This window comes from Panthera onca, chromosome B4, assembly GCF_046562875.1.
Source record: "Panthera onca isolate mPanOnc1 chromosome B4, mPanOnc1 haplotype 2, whole genome shotgun sequence".
NCBI lineage: Eukaryota > Metazoa > Chordata > Mammalia > Carnivora > Felidae > Panthera > Panthera onca.
This window is the reverse complement of record NC_138345.1, coordinates 28043159-28067628: the sequence shown is the minus strand read 5'-3', so window position 1 is coordinate 28067628 and position 24470 is coordinate 28043159. Positions and strand designations below refer to the sequence as shown.

General features: G+C 43.7%; 1 long non-coding RNA gene across 1 annotated transcript; it reads left to right on the top strand.

Moving 5' to 3' along the window:
• The first annotated feature begins 1966 nt into the window (after positions 1–1966).
• On the top strand, positions 1967–14985 carry LOC132694974 (uncharacterized). The gene is made up of 5 exons (XR_013556916.2): positions 1967–2239; positions 5898–5955; positions 8753–8863; positions 13227–13269; positions 14513–14985. It is a non-coding gene; the product is annotated as an uncharacterized LOC132694974 (long non-coding RNA).
• Positions 14986–24470: the final 9485 nt, after the last annotated feature.

Sequence of the window (24470 nt, the reverse complement as noted above, 5' to 3'; positions counted from 1 at the left end):
TCTCTCTCTCTCAAAAATAAATAAGTGTAAAAAATTAAAACAAATTAAAAAAAACGAACCCACATTATACGAAAAGGGGGGCCAGAAATAAAACAAATTTAAAAAAAGAACCCACATTATATGAAAAGAGGGGCCAGAAATAGTACCTATCTCCCAGATTCTTGCAGAAAAGAGATAATCCGTGTCACGTAACCTAGCACAGAGCCACACGCGCAATCTTCAATAAATGACACTTGTTTTCGAATGAGGTGACTTGTCACAGCGTGAAGAAACCTTGTATGAAGTGAGTCAGACATCCCCATCTCATCCCACATCACTTCATTGGTCCATGTACTTGAGGACTCTCATCCAGGGCCTCCTACCAGCCAGACATAGGAGACACATCAGGAAAGTGGACCGACGCACATTCTACTTGGGCAATTATCAAATAAATGTGCCACATGTGAAGAGGTGGGTAAATGCTCTGGAGAAGGATACAGCAGGGTAAGGGAGTGTTGGGGGCAGGTTGCTGTTGCTTATAGATGGTCTCTCATAAAGTCATATTTGAGACTTCAGGAAGCTGCGAATGTTCGAGGACTGAGCTTTCCAAGAAGAGGGAAGAGCAAAGGCAAAGGCCCTGGGGTAGGAGAGTGTTGGCCTGTTTGAGGAAGTCAGGAGGCCTGGGTGGCTGGAACAGAGTGGGGAAGATGGAGGGGAGAGGAAGAGGGCAGTTCCCACAGGCAGCGGGTTCTCATCTAGAGTCTGCGCCTCCAGGGTGGGCTGTGGCAAGGCAGGAGAGTTTTACTGAGTGAGGTGTAAAATGGTTGGGGGGGTTACGCTGGGCTGGATATTTTAAGGTCACTGTGGTTGGCCTGCAGTAGATGGACTGGGAGAGGGGAAGCTGGGGAAGGGAGGTCAGATGGGGTGCTCCTTTACAATGTTAGGAGAAAGAAGACAAAGAACATGACTGTGGTGGAGTGTGGGGAAGGGGGGAGGAGATAATGTGAAGAATTAAGAGGTGAAACCAGCAGAACCTGATAATTAGAAGTGAAGTAAGGAGGAGGGGGAGGAGGAGAGGTGAGGAGGGGGAAGGAGGAGAGGAGGGGAGGAGGAAGAGGAGGGGAGGAGGAAGAGGAAGGGAAGGAGGAGACGGAAGAGGAGGAGGAGGAGAGGAGGAGGAAGGGAGGAGGAGGGGGAGGAGAAAAGGAGGAGGAGGAAGAGGAGGGAGGAGGAGGAAGGAGGAGGAAGAGGAGAGGAGGAGGAGAGGAGGAGGAAGGGAGGAGGAGGAAGAGGAGAGGAGGGCAGGAAGAGGAGGGGAGGATGAGGGGGAAGGAGGAGAGGAAGAGGAGGAAAAGGAAGAAGGGGGAGAGAAGGAGAAAGAGGAAGAGGAAAAGGAGGAGGAGAGGAAGAAGGAGGAAGAGGGGGAAGAGGAGGAGGAAGAGGAAGAAGGAGAGAGGAGTCAAGATGAAGCTGAGGTAAAATTCACATTGCTGTAGGGAACACCTGTGAGAGAAAGCGCTGCCCAGGGAGGGCCTCATCACCTCTACCTGCCACACACCTGAATTCTCCGGCGGCACCAAACGATCGAGTCACCCAGAATGCCCTTGCCCTACTTGGCCGCCTACAGAATTCGTCTTCACTCTTCAAACCCCAGCTGAGACACCACCACCCGTTGGTGGCTTCATGCTACAGCTCGAACGAATCATTTGCTCCTTCTGCACCACTCAGGGCCTGGCGCCCCGTCCAGTGCGCGGCTTCCCCACCCGTTAGTAGCACGTGTTGCGTCGCCAATAGGTTGTGGGCCTATTTGTGCGCTTAGGCCTCCAGGTGTCCCGGTTGGGCCTAGGGCAGCTGGAGCTCCTCCTGGCTGGTGCCCGCCAGCTGTGGACAGCACATCCGTGGAGCTGGAGTGCCACACCGCACAAATACTCTCGTCTTCCGTATGTGCTGTGCCTGGGGTGGGGGGTGGGGGGGTATCCTCTGTTAATCAGCCAGGAGGCTAAATGGGAACTGTTTTAGTCTCAGTTTCAACCGAGGCCCCAAAGCAATAGATGAAACATTCCAAAATGAGCTGTAGGAGTTGCGAAAGTGCTTATGGAAACCAGTTTTCTACTCTCCGCCACCACCCACCTCCAGACTATAAAAGATGACAGAGAGGCCGAGAAAAGAATTGAGGTTTACAGTAGAGCATTTTGTGAGAGGAAGCTAAGCTGCGCATCTCACCCAGAAGAGTGGGATGACTGCCCTCCCTCCCACCAACGTACAGGGGCTTTGAGGAAGCATTTGGAGGGCTAGCCTCCCCTGAAGCTTGGGGGGCGGGGCACGGTGGCTGGAGTCAGGCTGGAGTCTAGAGGTGAGAGCCTGGCCGGTCTGCTGCTCTGATGGCAAAGCAAGGAGAGGTGACTGCCTTGGGATCAGCTGGTGCTCAGAGTCGGGGCCCCGAGGACTCAGTGTTTCCAGAGGGTTGTATGAAAAGGGTTGTATGCCACGTAGAGAGGGAGGAGCCCCTAAGGGGAGGTGACTTCAGATTCCCAGGAGCTGAGAAAAGTGGAAAATGAGCAGCCAGACGAGATGCATTCAGAGCCTCAAGGGGTTGCAGTGGAGATAGGATTGTGGCCGAACTGGGAATGGGGACTTGGAAGGTCTTGGAAAAGCAATGGAGTCACCACGCAAGAAAGAAGTGGCTGGAACGCTTGTGGGCCAAGAGAGTGGAAATCCACAGCCACGTGTAGTCCTAGTCCTATAAGAACCTCCTGGCTCCCCGACTTTCCTCGTCCTGCTCCTCTCCCCGACTCCCAACCCTGAGAGAGTCAAATCCACAGCAGGGGTGGGTGGGGCGAGGGGTCCCTTGCTCCTGCAGACATTGGCCTGAGGTCAAGGCAGGGGGACAGGAGTCAGGCGAAATTGTACTATTAAATGAAGTGTGAAGCTTCTGATTATTACACTTGATGAACCATATTAATTACTGAAATGAGTGGTGTTTGGAGATCTGACTGGGGCACTTTTAACATCTAATGTGATCAGGAAAGTCCCGGCGCCCTGAGTTCTCCCCAGGATGGAGAAAGGACATCTCTACCAAATGCACAACAGGGACCTTGAAGATTAGAGCACACTCGCCTTCTCATTAATGCCCTGTGGAGCCTGGCTTGTCTGTCCTAGCCAGTGTGACCCGTCTCCATTCTTCCCCCGACCATTCAGAGCTCCTCGAGGGTGGGGACTACGCTTCCACCTGTCGGTGTCCTCAGATTGGGTGTCATGCTTGGCACGCAGCATGGGGCATCACGGAGTTTCGTGGATAGATCCAAAGGCCATCGTGTCACGCTTTGTTTCTGTCTCTTTCTTCCCAGTTTTCTCAGTTTGGGCCTCACCTCCGTGCCTTGAATGAGTTCCAGGTGAAAGGGGTTGTTGGGCACCCTCAGCCCCCAACTCAGCCCTGAGGGCCTCCGGGCCAGTTTCTGTGGCGGCTGACACCCAACCCCGGTTACCTTCCATGGCAAGCCCACCTTTATCCCAGCGCCTTCCGAAAGCCTCATCTCCACTTTCCTGCTCTCAATCCCGTGGTCTGTTTCCCGTCTCCCCCAAAGTTCATGGCTCCCCACCACTGCCAGCTTCCCTGTTACCACCTGAACACTTCTTCCTCACACACACCGGTTACACTCCACAGCCCTTCTTCTCCGTCTTCACTCTGGCCACGTAGAGTGTCCCGTTGTGGTGCAGGCAACACTATAGTCGAGGGAAAATGGGGATGCTGCCCTGCATGTAAAGCAAAGGGGAACAGCGTGGCACCCTCTGAACCACCGCAGGCTTCAGCTGTGTCCGCCTCCCTGCTCCAGACTGTGGGTGCTGCCGCGCTCCTGGAGGGGCCCAGCCTCTGAGTTAGGACTCGATTTAGCCACCGAGGGAGGTGTGTGAGAGTGACGGGCTCAGGGGCCTCGTCCATTCATCCAAGGGCAGCCCAGGGCATTCCTTATTCATGACTCTGAGCTCTGTGTTTTCTGCTCAGCTGCATCTCTGCTGTCGGATTTGCTGGACTGGGGGGCTTGCTTTTCCTGGCCTGTACTACCCACGGGAGGCCGACTCTCCTGGGCTCTGCTTCTCCCATGCCAGAGCCCTGGCCCTGGCCCCTGCCGCCAGCCTCTCTGACCCATAGGAGCTATAGGATCTGCTAACCTAGTTTCTGAGCCTGGATATTTCCTGGCCATCCCTGTTCAGTGGCACCCCGACCCTGGCGTGGACCTATGGGTCATGAAATCTTGACGTAATTGAGTTTGTATCAGAAAAGATGAGGACAAAGTAGGAGGTGAGAAAAATCACCTGATGGTGATGATCATCGGAACTGAGCTGGAAGGAAAGTGCCCCTGAGGCACCAGATCAGAAAACTCCCCAGGTTCAGTTGTCTGTCCGCTACGACACACTGGTCATGACCAGCTACACCTATCTGGAGACTCCGTCAAGACCACAGATGAGAAAGATTGTCTAACGAAGCATGCTTCACACTGACAAAACCCTGGCAACAGACGTAGAGTTGTGTCTTTTAGTCTGGCAGATGCCTCACTTTGAAATTACTAAAACAATCATAAATGGAAACCATGCTCCCTGAATCTCTGAGCTACATGAACGAAATCTCTTAATTTGATAGGTTGTTGTTAAGGGGGCAATTACTTACAGCGAGCAAGGGAAATGACTTCCTCTTCGCCAAGCAATATTGGAGAAAACGGGAGACCTTTCTTATAGCATACGTTCCATGTGTTTTTCCTCTGGGGATTGGCCACCAATATTCCTTCAGTTTCTCATTGCCGAATACAAATCCCCTCATGCGCCTCGCCAGCTGCCCCTCCCCTGTGGCATGATTCCCTGGAAGGAGGCGGGGGACAGCGCAGTGGCGGGGGAGGGGGGAGCACTGCAGGACCACAGCAGAGACGTGGGCAGGTCTGCACCAGGGGCCCGGGATTTGCCCTGGGAGCTTCTAGCCCATTTCTTCATGAGCCCAAGTTCTGGGATCTAGGTGAGGCCACACATTGGTTCCTCCAGTAGCCCTCTCTTTGGCACTTGGGGTGCCCTCATCAACTTGGGGCACCTGCCAGGGATTTCCAAACCCCCAGAGGATTATATTCTTCTTCTTCTTTAGTCCTCGTACCACCTCCGCTTTCCAAAACAGGAAAAAACATGGCACCCTACACCACACCACACAACCTGGCACCATGACTTCAGGGCCACTCACAAACTGCTCACATCCTTCCAACCCCTTTAATGGGGGGGCAAAGGCTCTCATCCCTCAAATAGAGATAGGGCTGCCGTGTGAACCAAAGCTTCTCAGGCTCTGTTCCAACTGGGTGGGCAGGTGTATTCATAAATTGATCACCTCAGCCCCTGGGAGCTGGCCTCCCCTCTGTGGGTAGGTTCTGAAGAGGGGGGACCCAAGTTCTGGAGATATTCCCCACTTCCTCGGCTTGTTAGCTGGAGCCCAGCACGGTCCACAGGAGGGGCGGCTGTTGGGCACAGGGCGGTAGGCTGTGCTCCACCACTGAGCAGGGCGGGCCCGAGTCCTGAGAGCGGCCACCATTCACCTCCCGCGCCCAGCACTGGAAATGGAAGATTTCCTCTAATTCTGACTACCTCGCAATCCTTCCTGGCCACTTTTTTTCTCTGTTTCGACCCGGGGATAGGGTCTGCTTGACCAACATCAATGCCCTTCCCCTCCTCTGGCCTGTGCTCAGAATTCAATAGCAGGTGTAGGAGCACCTGGCTGTGCCCTTTAGCCTGGGGTCCCAGGGGAAAGGGCCTCACGTTTTCGCTCAGCAGGAAGACTCCAGAAATAGCAGCCACGGTTTGCTTTGGGGGATTTTATAATACAGGTTTCCTTCCCCCTCAAAAAAGTGAAGGAGTACTTTCACATTAAAATACGTTATATTTTCTAGGCAAGAGCTATCCCGCCTTCCCAGCGGCAGTTTTCAAACATTTGAAAGATGTTAGCTGGTGAGTCAAATCTCCCTTTATTCTTTCGGTTTTTCTCTCACTCTGAAAATATGTGTATATATATGCACACATTACACTTGGAGGCATATTTTCTGAGATGTAAATAAGTAAGGAAAGTGTGTGGCGCTTGGAATTCTGGTGCTTAGAAGAGACGGTATGTGCTCTTGATTCCAACACACAGTTAGCACATTGTCACCTACCTCACACGCGAGCATCTGTTCCGTTCATCTGTAACCCACCTCTGCTACCCTCGTCTGCACTTACCCATCTGATCAACAAGGTGCTTGAGCTATCGTCCCGCTCCCGCACTTGCTTGCGGATGGTTCCCAAGGCCAGCAAATCAAATCTGAGGCCAGGTTGCTACCTATATCCAAAGAAATGTGTCCATGTATATTTTGGGTCCATTTTACAGCTGTTTGGTATAACTATTGTCAAGGAGAAATGAGCAGGTTGGGTATCATAAAATCAAAAACAGAATAACATTTGAAATTGTAATGTATGTCTATTTTTTAAATTATTTTTTAAGCACGATCTTTTTTATTTAAAAATTTTTTTTTAATGTTTACTTATTTTTGAGAGAGTGACAGAGTGCAAACGAGGGAGGGGCAGAGAGGGAGACAGGGAATCCCAAGCAGGCTCCAGGCTCTGAGCTGTCAGCCCAGAGCCCAACGGGGGCTCGAACTCACGAACCATGAGATCACCTGAGCCAAAGTCGGATGCTTAACCGACTGAACTACGCAGGCTCCCTTGTGTGCTTATTTTTAAAAATTAGGAGAGTCCTATTTTGATTTGGGGACTGCTGTGCTGGTCTTGGAGTCTTCTCCCACCAAGTCTGGGAGGAAATCGGCTCTTTCACGTGGTGTTTTGGTCTCGGCCTTGGCACGCCTCGCTTCACTCCCCTCGCACACAGGCAGCGTCCTTTGCACATGGCGGGGTTGTCCTGCGGAAATAAAGCTAGTGTTGCGTGCTAAATTCCATTGCAGACTCTCTCCTAGCAACCCAGTGACACTAACAAACCCGACAATAACGTTTTGTCTTTAGCTCTATAAAGCAACGTGGCCATTAGTCTCACCAGAAAACTCAAAAGGATATTTTGCAAGTGGAGAGTGATTGGAGCTGAAACTTTGGATCCGTTACTTTTTTCCCGTCTGCTCCTATCAAACCGGGCAGGCACCAGATTTTCACTTCGGGAGCAGGACATACCCAAAGGAACACCGGATAGGGAAAAGAGTCTGGGAAGGTCCTAGTCCCGGTTAGTGAGCTACCTGTGTTCCCTTGGCCGAGTCGCTTCAACGCTCGAGCGCTCGGTCTTCCTCATCTTCCAAATGAGGACTTACTTCTTAACACTCCATAGTGCCTGTGGATGGGCCTACACTTGTCCTCCTGCTGAATCAGAATCTCTGGAACTGTGTTCCTCCCATGTTACTTTTAACCAAAGGCAAATGGAAGACATTGCTGAGCAATTGTAAAGACGCTTATGTAAATAGCTTTCCAATGTTGTTTGCTCGGCACAAGAGGTTCAACGTACGCTCAATATACACCGTGTATTGCGGGGAACAGTGTTTTCTCCGGCAGATTTTATAAAGGGCTAAAGCAACCCATATTCTTTGCTGTTTCTGATTAGCCCTCCTCTGTACAAGACTATATATCATGCATCCCTATCAGTAAAAAACTTTTGAGCGTGTACATCCAATATATCTACATACTTTAAAAATATTTAATATTCGTATCTGTATTTACTTATATACTATATTGTACTTTAATGTTAACATATTATAAACATTTAAAAATACTTAACATGAATGTTTTAAAAGGAAAAATGTTGAAATAACATTTTAAAAAATCTGATCAGTGAAATCTTGGTTTAACACGTGCTAGAGCAAGGTCAAAAATAATTCATGATGTTGCTTTTTTAGTTCACTACATTTTGTTACTTCGTTATAATAAATGAAAATATGCTTCACCAAGATATGTAGATTCAAGTGGAAGAAGTACCTTTTTTTAAACTGCATTTACTAAATTATGATACTGATCTTTTAAATTCCATCCACTACTTATTCCAAGATTTGTTATGGGCTAGTATATTTCCAGTTTTCTGAATGTTCAATAGTTGTTGCTGTAAATTAACTGGAAAGTGTGGCATTTCTTAATATTTTCTAACAAATATTCAAAATTCTGCATTTGGATAAAATTCTTCACTTGGAAAAATTGGGGGCATGTAGAAAATTCTGTTTCTAAGATTTTTGTGTTGTACAGATAATAGTTTTTATATTTGTATCTGCCAATAAAAGCCACATAAATTGGAAGTATTTTCTAAACATTCGTTTTCAAAATACTCTCTCCATGGTATGAATTTCTTTCAAAAATTATTACTTTTAGGGGCGCCTGGGTGGCGCAGTCGGTTAAGCGTCCGACTTCAGCCAGGTCACGATCTCACGGTCCGTGAGTTCGAGCCCCGCGTCAGGCTCTGGGCTGATGGCTCGGAGCCTGGAGCCTGTTTCCGATTCTGTGTCTCCCTCTCTCTCTGCCCCTCCCCCGTTCATGCTCTGTCTCTCTCTGTCCCAAAAATAAATAAAAAAAAAAAAATACTTTAAAAAAAAAATTATTACTTTTATTACTCACTCAAAAGCCAGTATATTTGGAACATTTGTATTTGTAAAAGAATAATGACCATTTCAAGTTTAATAGTATTCTTAAGTGCTTTGTCATGAGATAACTTAGAACCCTCTAAGGGCCCAAAAGATTTTTGTGGTCATTTCCCTATCTCATTAAGGTTCCATTTCTATTTTCCTTTCAGTTTGTCATAGTGATGACATCCTGTAACATTTTGTGGATTTCTGGTTCATCTGTTTTTGCTGCAATGGAATCCTTGTGACTGAAGCAGTCAAGAATGTCATAGGAGGGACAGGTCTGTGCATTTTCTTCGATTTCTTTGCTTTTAAATTTTCTCCAAACTGCCATCCTGTAAGGAGTACACTTATAGGGATACCACCCTAGCCCCATGTTTTCTCTTCTTTTAATTTAAAAAAAGTTTTTTAAGTTTATTTATTTATTTTTGAGAGAGAGAAAGAGAGAGAGAGAGAGTGCCAGGAAGGGACAGAGAGGCGGGGGGGGGGGGGGGGGGGAGGAGAGAGAGAGAATCTCAAGCATGTTCCACGCCATTAGTTCAGAACCTGACGTGGGGCTTGAACTCAGAAATTGTGAGATCATGACCTGAGCAGAAGTTGGAAGCTTAATTGACTAAGCCACCCGGGTGACCCCCCCCCCCCATTTCTTCTTAATTAAAGAAACCATTCATTGTTGAGCATGAGTCTTTTTCTCGTACATCTTTTCTTTGGCAGACCTTGTAGAAGCATTTCTGCATGTATTCCAATATTGAAATGATATCAAGCAGCCCATTGACAGAGTCGTGTCCGAAGCATCTCAACTTTGATTCTTCAGTGACAATTCATTCAGCGACCATCCGCGGTTTTTCACTTTTACTAACACTTTCTGTCCTCTAAAGAGTTTTCTAACTAGAGAGAGCATTGAAATGTTTCACCATTGCCTTATGTAAATTATTTCTCTCCTGCAGTTTTTCCAATGGTATATTTGCTGTAAGAGAAATTTCAAAAGCAGCTTTTAAATATGTGTAAAAATTTAGTAAATTGTTCTTAAAATCCTGAATTGAGGGGCACCTGGCTGGCTTAGTCAGTTGAGCATCCAACTTTGGCTCAGGTCATGATCTTGCAGTCCGTGGGTTCGAGCCTTGTGACAGGCTCTGTGCCGACAGCTCTGAGCCTAGAGGCTGCCCCTCCCCTGCTCTCATTGTGTCTCCCTCTCAGAAATAAATGAACGTTAACAAAAATAATGATAAAATAAAATTAAAATCCTGAATTGAGAATCACGCAACTTTATACTTCAAACGAAACCAGAGGCATGGGCGTGTGTGTGTGTGTGTGTGTGTGTGTGTGTGTATTCTGGATTATTCATTTCCGATAACTCGCTAGTCATGATAATTTTGTTCTATCATCTTCTAATATTGCAGAGAAACACTATACACTTAGGTCAACATTCACTGTTAACAATAATGAATATAAAAAGCTATACATCAAAAAGAGTTTTTAAAGATACTTTTAATTTGAGATTATATTTAGTATATTTTAGGTTTACAGAAAGAGTGCTAAAATAGATCAAAGAATTCCCATACAGGCTCATGCAGCTTCCCCTAAAGTTAGCCTCTTCTAACTACAACATATGTATCAACACTAAGAAATGAGCATTAGTAAAGTATTATTAACTATAGACTTTATCAGAATTTCCCCAGTTCTTCCATTATTGTCCCTTTTTGGCTCCAGGATACAATCCAGGATACCATGTTACCAAAATTGTCAATAGTCAGTACCACATACTAATTATGTGAAGATCTGTTTAGTTAAAACAAAATAATATTATTTTCCATTCCAGTTCACCAATAATGAGTTAACTACAAAATGTTACAAGATGTTAGAAGTGAGGGTGTCCTTGTCCTTGTCAGTTGTGTTGTTGAATTAGGGTTCTCTCTTCTACTGTACTTGAAATGAGGCAGTCTGGCTCACAGATTAAGGGCCCAATCTCCATATGTTCATTAAATATTGGGTAGTCTTCCTTGTTTTTCCTTTTATAAAGACAAAAACATGTATGCATAAAAACTGTCAAATTTCTTTTCCATACTAAATGTCCTTGCTATAAAGATAGGGCGAGTGAATGTCTTTTGTCCCCTCTGGAATACACATACCTCATTTTGTAGAACACTGCTCTATATTATATATATGCTCCTCTGGTTGTCCAGAGAATTTACCCTAAACTCCTACTAATATTTATAAAGCCTAAACTAGGGAAACTGGATAATTTCAATGTCTAGTTCTCTACTGGCCAATTCCTGTACTCCTGATTTGTTGATAGGTAATAAACAATTACTGAGTAACCTGTTAAGGCAGTTAGCATACACAAATAAGTTTCTCCAGGAAGCACCGCTTAACCATCCCTCAGCAAAGTGTTAAAACTTCACATACTTTTGGCAGGGTGGTGTAATAGCACCCATCAAGTCACACTACAAAGACTGCCTATCCTTCATGGTTGGGCTAGCTCAGGGGTTTAATGATGGAGACTGGAAATGAAATCCTTGATAGCTATTTCATTCATTTATTGAAAGAATAAATAATGTCATGGATATAGGCATGTGCTACCTGATCCTTCTTCAAGAAGGAGGGACTTTTTTCCCCAGCTGCTGAGAATGTACTAGAAAACCCTGTCAACCCTCTTTGGAGTTTGCTTCAGTTGAAAAAAAGGCACTTCACTGAAGGTCCACTTTCTTCCAGGGTTAGCCAGCATCCAGTGACTGATCAATTGAGGGTATGAAGGCCATCTGGAAGACTCTGAGGGGCCATCCCAGCTTCAGGGTTCCTCAGAGGGTTGACTGAGGTCTTTGTTGGGATCAATCACAGATCAACTTCTGCCTCTGCCCAATTCTGCTTCCTCCTCCTCCCCTACAAGAGCGCTTTGTAGCAAACATCCTGTGAACTAGCCTTCGCTCAGAATCTGCTTCCAGAAAAACCAACCTGCCACAGCTATATGAGTGGGCAAAATTCAAAGAATACAAAGCAGTATGCAAAGGAATATACGCATACCAACATCTCTGGATGCTTCCAGAGATGGTCTTATGTGCATGAATGCCATGAAAGTACATATGTACATGTCTGCATATTTTAGCCATTTTCTTATAAAACTTGTAGCAACTTCTACTTTGAAAAATGTATTTCTTATTTAAAATTTTTTAAATTTATGTTTACATACTGATACATAAAGTTTTAAAATTACTGCCTAATATCCTATGTATGGATATACCATAATAATAGCTACCGTCTGAGTGCCAGCTATCTGCTGGGCACTTTTGCATGCAACCTCTGTATTTATTCAACACGTATTTACCAGGTCACGTATTTATTTATTATTTGCCAGCCACTGTTGTAGGTGTGAGGGATATGAGCAACTATTATCTCATACTTCAACCTTAAGGATAACTTTACAGGTAAGAAAACTAATGTTTAAGTAGTTTGGCCAAGGCCACATGAACTAGTAGGCAGTGGTACTGGAATCCATAACCAGGCAGCTGGTCTCAGGGCTTCTGTCCTAGTGTTGCCTCCTATACTCCACCTTATTTATCAGCACCCTCTTTTTTTTATGTTTATTTTTGAGAGAGAGAGAGAGAGAGAGAGAGAGAGAGAGACAGGACGCCAGTGGGAGAGGGACAAAGAGAGAGAGGACACAGAATTCGAAGCAGGCACCAGACTCTGAGCTGTCAGCAAAGAGCCTGACAAGGGGCTTGAACTCACAAACGTCAAGATCATGACCTGAGCCGAACTTGGACGCTTCACAGACTGAGCCACCCAGGTGTCCCTATCAGTCCTTTATTGATGGACAGTTGGGTTGTGTGCAATTCGTGGCTATTATAAACAATGCTGCAGTGAACATCCTTTCTCGTGCATTTTTGGGTGCTATCTCCCCACTTTTAAGAAGGACTGAGAAAGGGAAGCAGGTGAGCTCATTATTTATTTAACAGGATACCTGTTAAGAGCCCTGGCTCATTACCCAGAACATTTTTAAAAGGTGCCTTTCTTCAAAGCAGGGATTTAAGGAATCAAAAGATACTACATTCCATCCTTAATATGAAAATCTTAGGTTAAGCTTTTAAAATACTTCCATGCAGGCCCTGCATGTTGGATGCATATTTGCAGATAGGGTGATACCTGGATTACCAGCGCCCAGTGTTTCTGGTGGAAAAAGGAATGTTTTCATTGAAATTTCTCTTGTTTGCGTTTCAGAAAAAAATGAAAGCAGATCTACAATCTGGGTCTGGGTTTAATCATAGCATAATCTTTATGAGACAATGTAAGGCTGAGAATTTTTTAAACTGGTATTTTTAAAGAAAAATACACGTTCAAAAATGATACAAACCAATCAGCCTTAGAAGAAGGACAGAAGCAAGAAATCTCTTGCATCAAAAAGAAGCAGGAAATTCCAGAGAAGTTTCACAGGGAGGACGGGGGCGGGGCGCAGTCTCTATCATTATTCAGTAGGTTATTTCTTAGCATAGTGTGGTATCTTTGTTGAATAACTAAGATTCAGTTTAGAGGAAATAACAGAATTCAGACTCCCTAAAGCGAGAACATAGCAATTTACCAAACATATTACAAACCACTATGTGTCCCATGATCCGCTACCGCTTTCAAAAAATATTTTCTCCTCTTTAGGGAATGCTCTGGTCACAGATCCATCTTATACTAGGTGATTTAAGTAAGTAACTTGTAACGTCTCTGTACATATTTTTGAAATTTTCATATTTCCATTTAATGGTGTATTCCATTCATCAGGGGCGAGTGGTAATTTGGCATGAGTTCAGGGTTAGTTTTTGAGATTTAAAGGCATTTTCATACAATGCTCTACTAGAGTGGGAATAGTAAAATCTCAATCTTCCAATAAGCTGCAAAACTATTAATGGATTTCTAGGTAATGTTGTTTGGTGCTAATACTCAGTGGAATATATTTTTCATTAAATATGAAAGCGTTCCAAGTATGTTTTATACCAGGTGTGTTAACTTTACTGTTTCCTGGAGTGTTTATAATTTCAAAATTGATCTAGTCTTCTCTCATATGGTTTTGCATGAGTGTTGGCTTTCTTTCTAACAGCCATGATGACTCAACTACGGAGACTAAAAGCTGGCAAGAAAAAGCCAATAAAAGTATAAAGAAAGTCAGGAGTTTCAGAGAAATGAGATTTACCAATGATATACAGTCTAGTTCCCTCTCTACCAACGCTTTCAATCTTAAATGTGTTCTAAAATGGCTCATTTAGTATTTGTTTGTGCCAGTTTCATAGCATGAATCAAATCATGACAGTGAAAGGGATACATCAAACACCATTTTAAAATTCATCCTTGGCTTATCTCTCTTCTTCTTCCCATTGTCTTGTCTTTTTCTAAAGCCAGAAATTCCAACTTTTATGTGACTAAAATAGCCACATGTCAGAATACCATAGAACTTAAAACTTCGACCGCTTTGGCTTACACTTTTCAATTTTCTAAATCCACTGAAAAAAGAAAAAGAACACTGGAGATATTAAATATGATATTTTCCTATCATTATTCTCCATTTATTTCCCTTTGCTATAAATTATACATGTTTACTAGAATGAATACTATTGCCTTCTCTCCTGTTGCTTAAATCCCTTTGTCTACAAAAAGTGGTTAGAGCTCATGCATTATTTAAGTTGCTATTTCTATAACTGAATTAATACATACATCTACTCGAGCAAATGGGTTGATAGGGTGAAGATTCACACAGACTTTCTGCCTGAAGTCCCACTCCATAATCTCTGCTTAGATGCTTCCTAGTGAAACACATCGCCAGAAATACCAGTTTTTAATGTTATGCCGAAGGTGTAAATAATACTGTAAGTGGAAGAAAAACTAAAATATTTTTAGCAAAAGGATGCTCTCATAGCTTACAAGATTCCTCCTTTACTCTCTTGATTCTCTAGGTGCCAGAGTGGAGAGTTGAAGCTCTTACATCTTCCTTGGCAGAATATAAGTCAGGCAGCTATATATCGATTGCCCTGGATTGTTCAGTACAAAAATTTGGGGTTTGATCTTTCCTTCATTACCAGTCCACCTCAACCTGCCACTGCTTGGAGTTCTCCCAACTTCAGTTTCCTGGCTGTGACCCCCAGAGTCTTCATTTGGCCCAGGCGCTGCTTCTGTGAAGGGAGAAGTCGTGGAGGGGAATTTCAGGGTGGCTCTGTAAAGCAAGTAAGTATAAAAACTTGAAGTTTGTAGGAAAATAGGGTCTGTCACTTGCCCTCTCAGCCTCCACTGCTGAGCCTGCATATGTGTGTTTATTTAATATATAAATTAATATACTTAAAGAGAAGATGTATTTCAGTCTACAAGATTGCCTGGTATACTCCAGCTTATGGAAGTTAACCTTCTTTAAATGAGAAAGTGAAATCCCGCACATCTAACTTATCTGCAGCATTTATTTTCAAAATAAATGCATGGTAGGGGGAGTATGAGAAAGAGACCAAAAGAGAACAAAAGAACTGATCATAGCAATGCCCTGCTTGGAGAGATTTATTGAAGGAACCGGCTCATGTGATTGTGGAGACTGGCAAGTCCAAACTCCACAGGGCAGGCTGGCAGGATAGAAACCCAGGCAGGACTTCTATGTTAGAGCCTTGAGCCAGAATTCCTTCTTCTCTTGGAAACCTCAGTTTTTGTTTCAACTGATTGGATGAGGCCCACCCACACTGATCAAGGGTAATCCCTCTTTAAAGTCAACGGACTGTAAATATTAATCCTATTTACAAAATATCTTCAAAGCAACAGCTAGGCTAATTTTGACCAAACAACTGAGCACCACAGCCTAACCAGGCTGACCTAAAATTAACCACCAATGTCATTTCTCCCAATTATAAATGAGGAAACTGAGACTCTGGCTGGGATAAGTAACTTGCTCAAGGTGACACTATAACAATGAAGTAAAATCAAACTTCAGCCTGTGTAAACTCAATTCTTACACTCTTAGTCACAAACTCTGGCTGCATTCTTAGACTAATTTCTAAATAAAACAGAGCAGAGTGCCTAAAGGTCTTCTGGTAAGAACCTAGTAAGTTCTCACCGGGCCAGAACCTGATAAGTTTTCATTCACGACAAAGGTTTTAAAATAGGGCAGCCGAGATGGAGTAAACAAGGACTGAATTTACCCACCTGTCTGAAATAACTGAAAAGAACAACACTCTATGAAACAAGCATCTGAAAGACACTGGACCTCAAGCAGTAAAGGAGAGAGATCCTTGAGATGAGAAATAAACCAGGTGAGCCCTACAATCGCCCAGCCCACAGCAGAGTTTCTTTTTTTTTTTTTTTTTTTTTTTTTTTTTAACATTTTTTATTTATTTTTGGGACAGAGAGAGACAGAGCATGAACGGGGGAGGGGCAGAGAGAGAGGGAGACACAGAATCGGAAACAGGCTCCAGGCTCCGAGCCATCAGCCCAGAGCCTGACGCGGGGCTCGAACCCACGGACCGCGAGATCGTGACCTGGCTGAAGTCGGCCGCTTAACCGACTGCGCCACCCAGGCGCCCCGACAGCAGAGTTTCTAAGCAGTGGGCGGAGAGGGGTAAGCCATGCAGATCCAGCCGTCTCCCTGAGTTGAAGAGACACAGAGAGAGTCTGTGGAGGCCAAGGTGGCTAGATTTAGCAGGAGAGGAGAGAGCTATATGAAGGAAGAATGCCAGAAATATGAAGACGTTAATAAGAATATTAAGACCAATATACAAAAATCAGTTATTTCTATACACTACCAATGAACAATTAGCTATTGAAGTTCTTAAAAAATCCTTTTACAGAAGCATAAAAAATATAAAATATTTAGGGATACAACTGGCAAAACATGTATAAGATCTGTACACTTAAAATTACAAAATGTGGAGCTCCTGGGTGGCTCAGTTGGTTGAGCATCTGACTCTTGATTTTGGCTCAGGTCATGATCTCACGGTTTGTGAGATTGAGCCCTGAGTCAGGCTTCATATTGACAGCATTGAGCCTGCTTGGGATTTTCTCTGTCTCTCCCTGCCCCTTCCCAACTCGCACTCTCTCTCTCAGAATAAATACATAAACTGAAAAAAAAAAAAGAAAGCAAACTACAAAACGTTGCAGAGAAAAATGAGAGATCAAAATAAATGGAGTGATGACCGATGTCCTGAATCAGATGACTCAATATAGCTAATATATCAAATTTCTCCTCAATTCATCAACAGAAAAAAAAAATGCATTCTCAGTCCAAATCCATTTTGTAGATTTTTTTTGTAGAAAATGACAAGTTGATTGTAAAATTCATAGGGAAATCTGAAGGACCTAGGAAAACCAAAACAACTTTGGAAAATAGGGAGATTTTACATTACTTTACTTTGATATTTACTACAAAGCTTCAGTAATTAATAGAAAAAAAAAAGAAGAAGGACAGGCCAGGATAACCTCACACCTATATAGTTAATTAATTTTTTGCACAGATGTAAAGATAACTCAAGGAAGAAAGTCTAATGTTTTGAACTAATGGCAATGAAAGTGTTGGCTAGCCTTATGCAAAAAAATAATTCTGGTCCAACCTTTGTACTATGGACAAAAAGTAAGTCAAAATGGATCAGAAATGTAAATGTAAAACTAAAAGTATGATATTTCTAGAAGAAAGCATAAGAGAAAAATCTTTGTGGCCTTAGGCTAGGCAAAGATTTCTTACATTCAACACCAAAATAATACACACCATAAAAAAATTAATTGGGCTGCATCAAAATTCAGAAATGCTCTTTAAATGGCCCTAGTAAGAAAAAGAAAAGTTAAGCCACAGAGTAGGAGAAAATGTTTATGCGTCACATATCTGATAAAGAACCGGTATCCACAATATGTTACCAACTCCCAAAACTCAGGAATAAGAAAACAAACATTTTTAAGTGAGCAAAGATTTGAACAAAGAAGATATACAGAGAGCAAATAAACACATTAAAAAAACATTCAACAGCATTGTTCATTAGGGAAATGCAGGTAAAACCACAATGAGCTATTATTGTGCATCTATTAGAATGTCTAAAGTTAAAAAGATTGACCATATTAAGTGTGGGTCTGGACATTAAAGAAATGGAACTCTGACACATTGCTGGTGGGAATATGAAATGGTACAATTACTTGGGAAACAGTTTAGCACTTTTCATAGTTAAATAGTTAAACATGCACTTACCGTATTTCCCAGCCATTCCATGTCTCGATAATTACTCAGGTGAAATAAATGTCTACATCTATACAAAGACTTGTGTACAAATATTTACAGCAGCCTTATTTGTACTAGTGAGAGAGAGAGTGAGAGGGAAAGGAAAGAAGGAAGGAAGGAAGGAAGGAAGGAAGGAAGGAAGGAAGAAGGAAGGAAGAAGGAAGGAAGGAAGGAAGGTGATAGGAAAGGCAGAAAGAAAAGAAAGAAAGAAAAATAGAGAGAGAAAGAGAGAGAAGGAAAGAGAGAAAGAGAAAGAAAGAGAGAAATAAAGAAAGAGAAAGAAAGAAAGAAAGAAAGAAAGAAAGAAAGAAAGAAAAAGACAGCAGAAGGCAGGAAGGCAGGAAGGAGGAAACAAAACAACACTGAAAACAACCCAGCTGTTCATCATGAAGCGAATGGATAAACAAATGTGGCATGTCCATACAGTGGAATACTACCTAGCAATGAAAAAGGAATGATGTATTGATACATGCTACAACATGAATAAAGTGCAAAATAAGTATGCAGGTGAAAGAAGTCAAACAAAAACCTGTACATGCTGTATGATTTGATTTACCTAAAACTCTAGAAAATGTAAAAATGTAAACTGATCTATAGTGACAGAAAGCAGATCAGTGTTTCCTTGAGATGAGAAGGTGTGAAGGAGTGATTATAAAGGGACAGAAAGAAAGCTTTGCAGGTGATCACTTTGTGGTGATGGCTTCATGGGTGTGCACATATTTCAGCATTTATCAAATTGAACACTTTAAATACACTGAGCCTATTGTTCATTCGTTATATCTCAATAGGGCTGTTGAGAAACAGGGCAGGTCTTGCTGAGGCAATGCAGTAATGAGATCAAGGATTAGAGGAGGCAAGACTTGAGACAGCAAGACCACTCAGGAAGATGCTGAGAAATCCCAACCTCCTTATACCTAGAACCAGCCCTATAGGCACCAATTTCATATATAGAATATGTATATAAATAACTCTAATGTATACTTAAGAATTCAGGTCTATTAAGGTCTATACCTCATTCGTAGGAAAATAATAAATAATAATGAATAATAAGCAAGGCCTGTTCTAGTACATTAAGAGCTTTTGTGCTACTTAAAAAAAAGGCCTCCTTGGCTCATGCTGCTCTATCACCCTTCAGCCAGCTGCCTTTGTGCAGTGCACATTCTGCATAACCATCCACAGCTGTCCTGATCCCATAGATGAAACAGAATGCTATGACAGAAACAGAAAGAATCTTAGCTACATTAACCATATGACCTTTGGTGAGTCACCTGAAATTCTTCATACCTTAGTTTCTTCCTCTGGGATTCGTTCCCTGTGGGGTTGCCCTGTGGTAGAGATAAGGACGATGATGAGGCCTTACAATCAGACATGGCACCATCAACATGTTTTGACCAGGAGGTGAGAAAGTAAAAGGCTGTTCTGGGGTTCAGGTATTACATTCCTTCCTTCCTAATAATAGGAACACCCCAAGAATTGTTATTAATCTTTATTAAGATGTACGTTGTGTTACTGAACAGGGCTGTCTTGGCTCAAACTGCACGAGACGTGCTACCCTCTAAAGCCTTTTCCCTTACAACTCCCACACCCAGTTCCCACTACCAGCCCCTTAGCTGACCAAGGCCTGCTGGAAATTTCCTCCAGTGAGGTTCACTTCCCCAAAGTCCCAGGTTAACCCATTCCTTTCTTCCATGTTTCCATCCCTTCAGTGTATAGATAGCATTTGGAAATGGATCCACACTCAGGGTGGGTATATGTGACTAAGGCTAACTCCCTTAACTTTTCTTTTTTCTTTCTTTTAATGTTTACTTATTTATTTATTTGAGAGAGAGAGAGAGAGAGAGAGAGAGAACACGAGCAGGGGAGGGACAAAGAGAGAGGGAGTCACAGAATTCGAAGCGGGTTCCAGGCTCTGAGCTCTCAGCACAGAGCCTGACACGGGGCTCAAACCCGCGAACCGTGAGATTATGATCTGAGCCAAAGTCAGACACTTAACCAACTGAGCCACCCAGGAGCCCCTCCCTTAGCTTTTCAAAAGACATTTTCATTTTAAAAGAAATGCTTATTTACTCCAAAGGATGGCTCTCTAATGGTGGAATCTGATACAAAATAGCTAGCTCTTTGAGCCTGAGATTGAAAGGTATCTCTCAAAACAAATCTCAATTTGGTTTCTCCAAATCCTTCCATGGTAAGCCATGTACACCAACTTTTCAACGGGACTTTCAAGCTTATCCTTTATATTTATATATGTATACATAAAAACTCTAGACTATATACACATATGTGTATATATGTTTATATGTGTTATGTAAGTTTACATATATAAGCATATATATACACATCTATAAAAATATATGTGTGTGTGTATATATATGTGTATATATATGTACAAATTCTAGTGCAAACTCTGTACAGGAAGGAAAGAATGCAATAAAATGTGGGTTTTTTCTTTTCTTTAACATTTTTTTAATGTTTTATTTATTTTTGAGAGAGAGAGAGAGTGAGCACAAGTAGGTGAGGGGCAGAGAAAGAGGGAGACACAGAATATGAAGCAGGCTCCAGGTTCTGAGCTATCAGCACAGAGCCCCCCGATGCGGGGCTCAAACTCACAAACCATGAGATCATGACCTGAGCTGAAGTTGTAACACTTAACCAACTGAGCCACCCAGGCACCCTTGGTTTTCTCTCTTCTAACATAGCAAACTGATGTACTGATCTAAGGCTTGGTACATAGTCATTTCGGATGCTGTGAATGCCTGAAGTTCAAGTTAATAGTTCCAGTGATTTAGCTCAATATACTTGTTAATGACCTAGAGGATGAAGTGAATGGCAGTGTGGAAAATGTGCTGATGATTTTGAGTGTTTAGGTTGGTAAGAGCTAAGAAAGGTTGTGAGGAACCTACGATGGATCTAATAACTTGGATGACTGAACAAACATGAAGACTGATAACGTTTTACAGGGAAGGGCAAAAGGTAATAGATACTGAAAAAAATAATGTCAGTTCTACATAATGTAAGCAGCTCACACTGATGGACTTAGAATTTATGTTAGTCTCAAAGGGGAATTCTGCCATGGGAATTCAACTAATGAAAATATTTGGATAAAGTCATCCAATCTGCAATACCCACCCCCCCAAAGCCAAAGAGTCTAAGTATGTACTCAGAAAACAGAGGGGTAAATACAGGAAAACATGCGGTGGACAGAGCTGGGTGCCTACCTAACACGCTTTCTCCTGTGGACTTTGTCCTGAGGTTTTGCCCTATTTACCCCCACCTCCACTCCAGAGAAGATGACTGTTCCCCAGCCCCAGAAAGTGAATTAAGATCTATCCAAACTCAGTCAGTTAAGCGTCTGACTTCAGCTCAGGTCATTATCTCCCAGTTCGTGGGTTAGGGCCCCACGTTGGGCTCTGTGCTGACAGCTCAGAGCCTGGAGCCTGCTTCACATTCTGCATCTCCCTCTCTCTCTGCCCCCCCACTTCTCTCAAAAATAAATAAACATTAAAAAAATTTAAAAAAATATCCATCTAAACCAGTAGTCCTCAAATGTGATCCTTAGACAAGCAACAGGAGAACATCTGACAACTTAGAAATGCAGTTCATTAGGCTCCATCCCCAATATATTAAACCAGAAACTCAAGGGGTGGAACAGAGCAATCTGTATTTTTTTTAATGTTTATTTATTTTTGGGAGAAAGAGAGAGAGGGAGAGCAAGTGGGGGGGGGGAGCAGAGGGAGAGGGAGACAGAATCTGAAGCAGGCTCCAGGTTCTGCGCTATCAGCACAGAGCCCCCTGATGCGGGGCTCAAACTCACAAACCTGTGAGATCATGACCTGAGCCGAGTCAGATCCTTAACCAAATGAGCCACCCAGGTGCCCCCAGCACTCTGTATTTTAACCAGGCCCCCAGGAGATTCTGATTTGTGCTAAAGTTTGGGTACCACTCGACTAAATCAATTATGGTAATTCCATTCTCCTTTGCCAATGATTATATTAAGCATAAGAATTGACTCCCTTTAGGCCAGTGAGATACAAGTGAAGTCTGCTGGGGATTCTAAGAAAGGTCTTTCTTTCTTCAAAGAAGATATTGCAGCATTTGGCCATACTTGTGCGAGCATGTGATGTCTGGAGCTGCAGCAGCCATCTTGTAGCTATGAGGGGGCACACCTGAGGACTGCAAAGCAAAAAGATGTCCTTGTGCCATCAAATTAACTAACCTCAGCACCACTCTTCCTATAAGATGTCTGGCTGGCTGTGTGAGTAAGTAAACTCAACTTTTGGTCACCTATACTATTCTTTTAAGTCATTTTTTTTTTAATGTTTATTTTTGACAGAGAGAGAGAGACAGAGCATGAGTGGAGGAGGGACAGAGAGAGACAGAGACACAGAATCCAAAGCAGGTTCCTGTCAAATCCAAAGCAGGTGAGCTGTCAGCGCAGAGCCTGACGCAGGGCTCCAACTCACGGACCGCAAGATCATGACCTGAGCTGAAGTCGGACGCTTAACCGACTGAGCCACCCAGGCACCCTGGTCACCCATACTATTCTTGCATCTGAAAGTATTCCCCCAAAGCACATCCCTTCCTTCTCCATTGTGGTACAGAGAAAGCAAACCTGAATAGGCAAATGTTCAGAAATAGTGAAACAAAAAAACAGAACACAGGTCTTCTTATCCCTCTCACCTTAGCACATGGGAGCTATATTCCCTAATCTTAAAGCAAATGTATTTTTGAGCCTCACTGTTCTTATGTACTGTGTTAATATAACAAATATGTACTCTTCTCACAATTATCTATAAAGAATATTTAGTAATAGAGCTCTGTACAAACGTAAAAAGAAAAAAAAACCCTCCTGCTAGGGTCAGCACATATTCCATCCAGCTCAGGGCTCTGTGTGACTAAAGAACACGTTGGGAAGAAAATTCAAAGGTGTGTAGTTCCTGAGCTTGACCTTGGAAAGCTCAAGTTGCACCCAATGCACTTTCATTTTCCCTCAAAACCCAGTATGAGCTGACCACTTATGAATCTACTCAACTCTTAATATTGCCCTTCATTATGGATTAAGAGATCACATAGTCGAGGCAAACCTCATCGCTATTATCGCTTTCATAAGAAAGAAAACGCCAAGACAGATGAACGGCTGGAGGTCTGCACAGAGTGCCAGCAAAAAGTATTCCTCGCTGACTGTGTCTTGATATCACACGATATCACACGTCGCAGGGCAATGTGCATTGCTCGGGCCCGTGCACAAAGTCACACAAAAAAGGGCAGGGAATAGGATGATCAGCCAAATAAATGCATCCTTTAGTGGCACCATCTCAGCTTTAGACAAACTTTTTACAATTAAGCCCCTCAAGTGACGAACAGTAAGAACAGATGGGTTTGTCATCATGCCCTATAGATCCGGAAACCTGGGCTTTACAGGACTGACAGCAGGAATTGTTCCAAAATCAACTGTCCTCCGCTGAGAATTCCCTGTTAGCTGTCAAAGAAGGCTGGCTCCATTGAATTCAGCCCTCAGAGTGCAAAAGGGGAGAAAAGATGTCTCAGAGACAAAAACCTTCCGCTGCACTCAGAGCCATTAAAGAAGCCAGCAGCATCTGGATCCCAGATGTTCCAAGTGGGGCTCCCTCTGAGAAGTGGCTGTCCTAGTCTTCCCTGGAGCGCAGAGCAGGTCAAGAGAGAAGGTACCCATGCATCCAGCTAGGAAGGTGGAAGGGCCTGCTCCTGGGTGCAGACCAGAGGCAATGCTTCTTTTTCTAGGCTGGAGCCTTCAGTTCAAGGTTCCTGTGTTTCCATTCCCTCCCCTTGGGTGAGACTATTCCTGTCTTAGGGTAGAATGAAGATGACATAGTAGAAGTGATGGGAAGAGGCATCTGATCACGTGGCTTTTAAAGTCCCTGTGGCACACACAGTGCCCTGTACTCTTCAAACCCAGGCCGCTTTGCAGTGAGGCGGGGCCATAGGACTGAGTTCTGGCCAATGGAGTGTGGGCGGAAGTGACGCGCTCACTTCCGGGCTTGGCCCACAAAAACCCACCTCGGCTTTGATCCACAATTTCCCTCTCCTATTTACTAGTCAAGCGGGCAGGACCTAGCAGACAGCCCCAAAGCGCTAGTTGATGGCGGGGCCAAGAGATGGAGGGGGCACCTGTCCTGCCAAGTAGGAATAGTCACATCAGATTTCGCCCGAATAGAATATATAACTCTTTCTGGACCAAACCACTCTGGAGTTTGTTGCAACAGCAAGCTTTCCTTACGCTACCTAATACAGGTTCTGCGTAGATCCTGGATAAAACAACTGAGTGGGTAACAGAGCCTGGGATGGGGATGGTAAATGCTTTGGGAGAGGTGACTTACCACGCCCGGCTAGTAATACATCTGTTCGCTTAATGATCCCCCCCTTATCAATGCTTTCACGCTCCGGGAGGTCGTCTGGTTGTCTCTCACCTCCAGCCGGCTGTCAGTGTCTATACAGATAGCCGAAGAGGCAGCTTAAAGAGACCTTGGGGATTTCAGGGCCTGAAAGAAATTAGCCCAGGCCAGTCGCCCCCCAGTACGTTTTTCTTTTTTTAGAAGACAATAGTCGTAACGGGACCCACACCACCTCTGGCAGCCTGCATGGTCGCTGCCCCTGAATTCATCCGTAGTTGATTGTTGACAAGTGTAGTGAGGGTTGGTGAC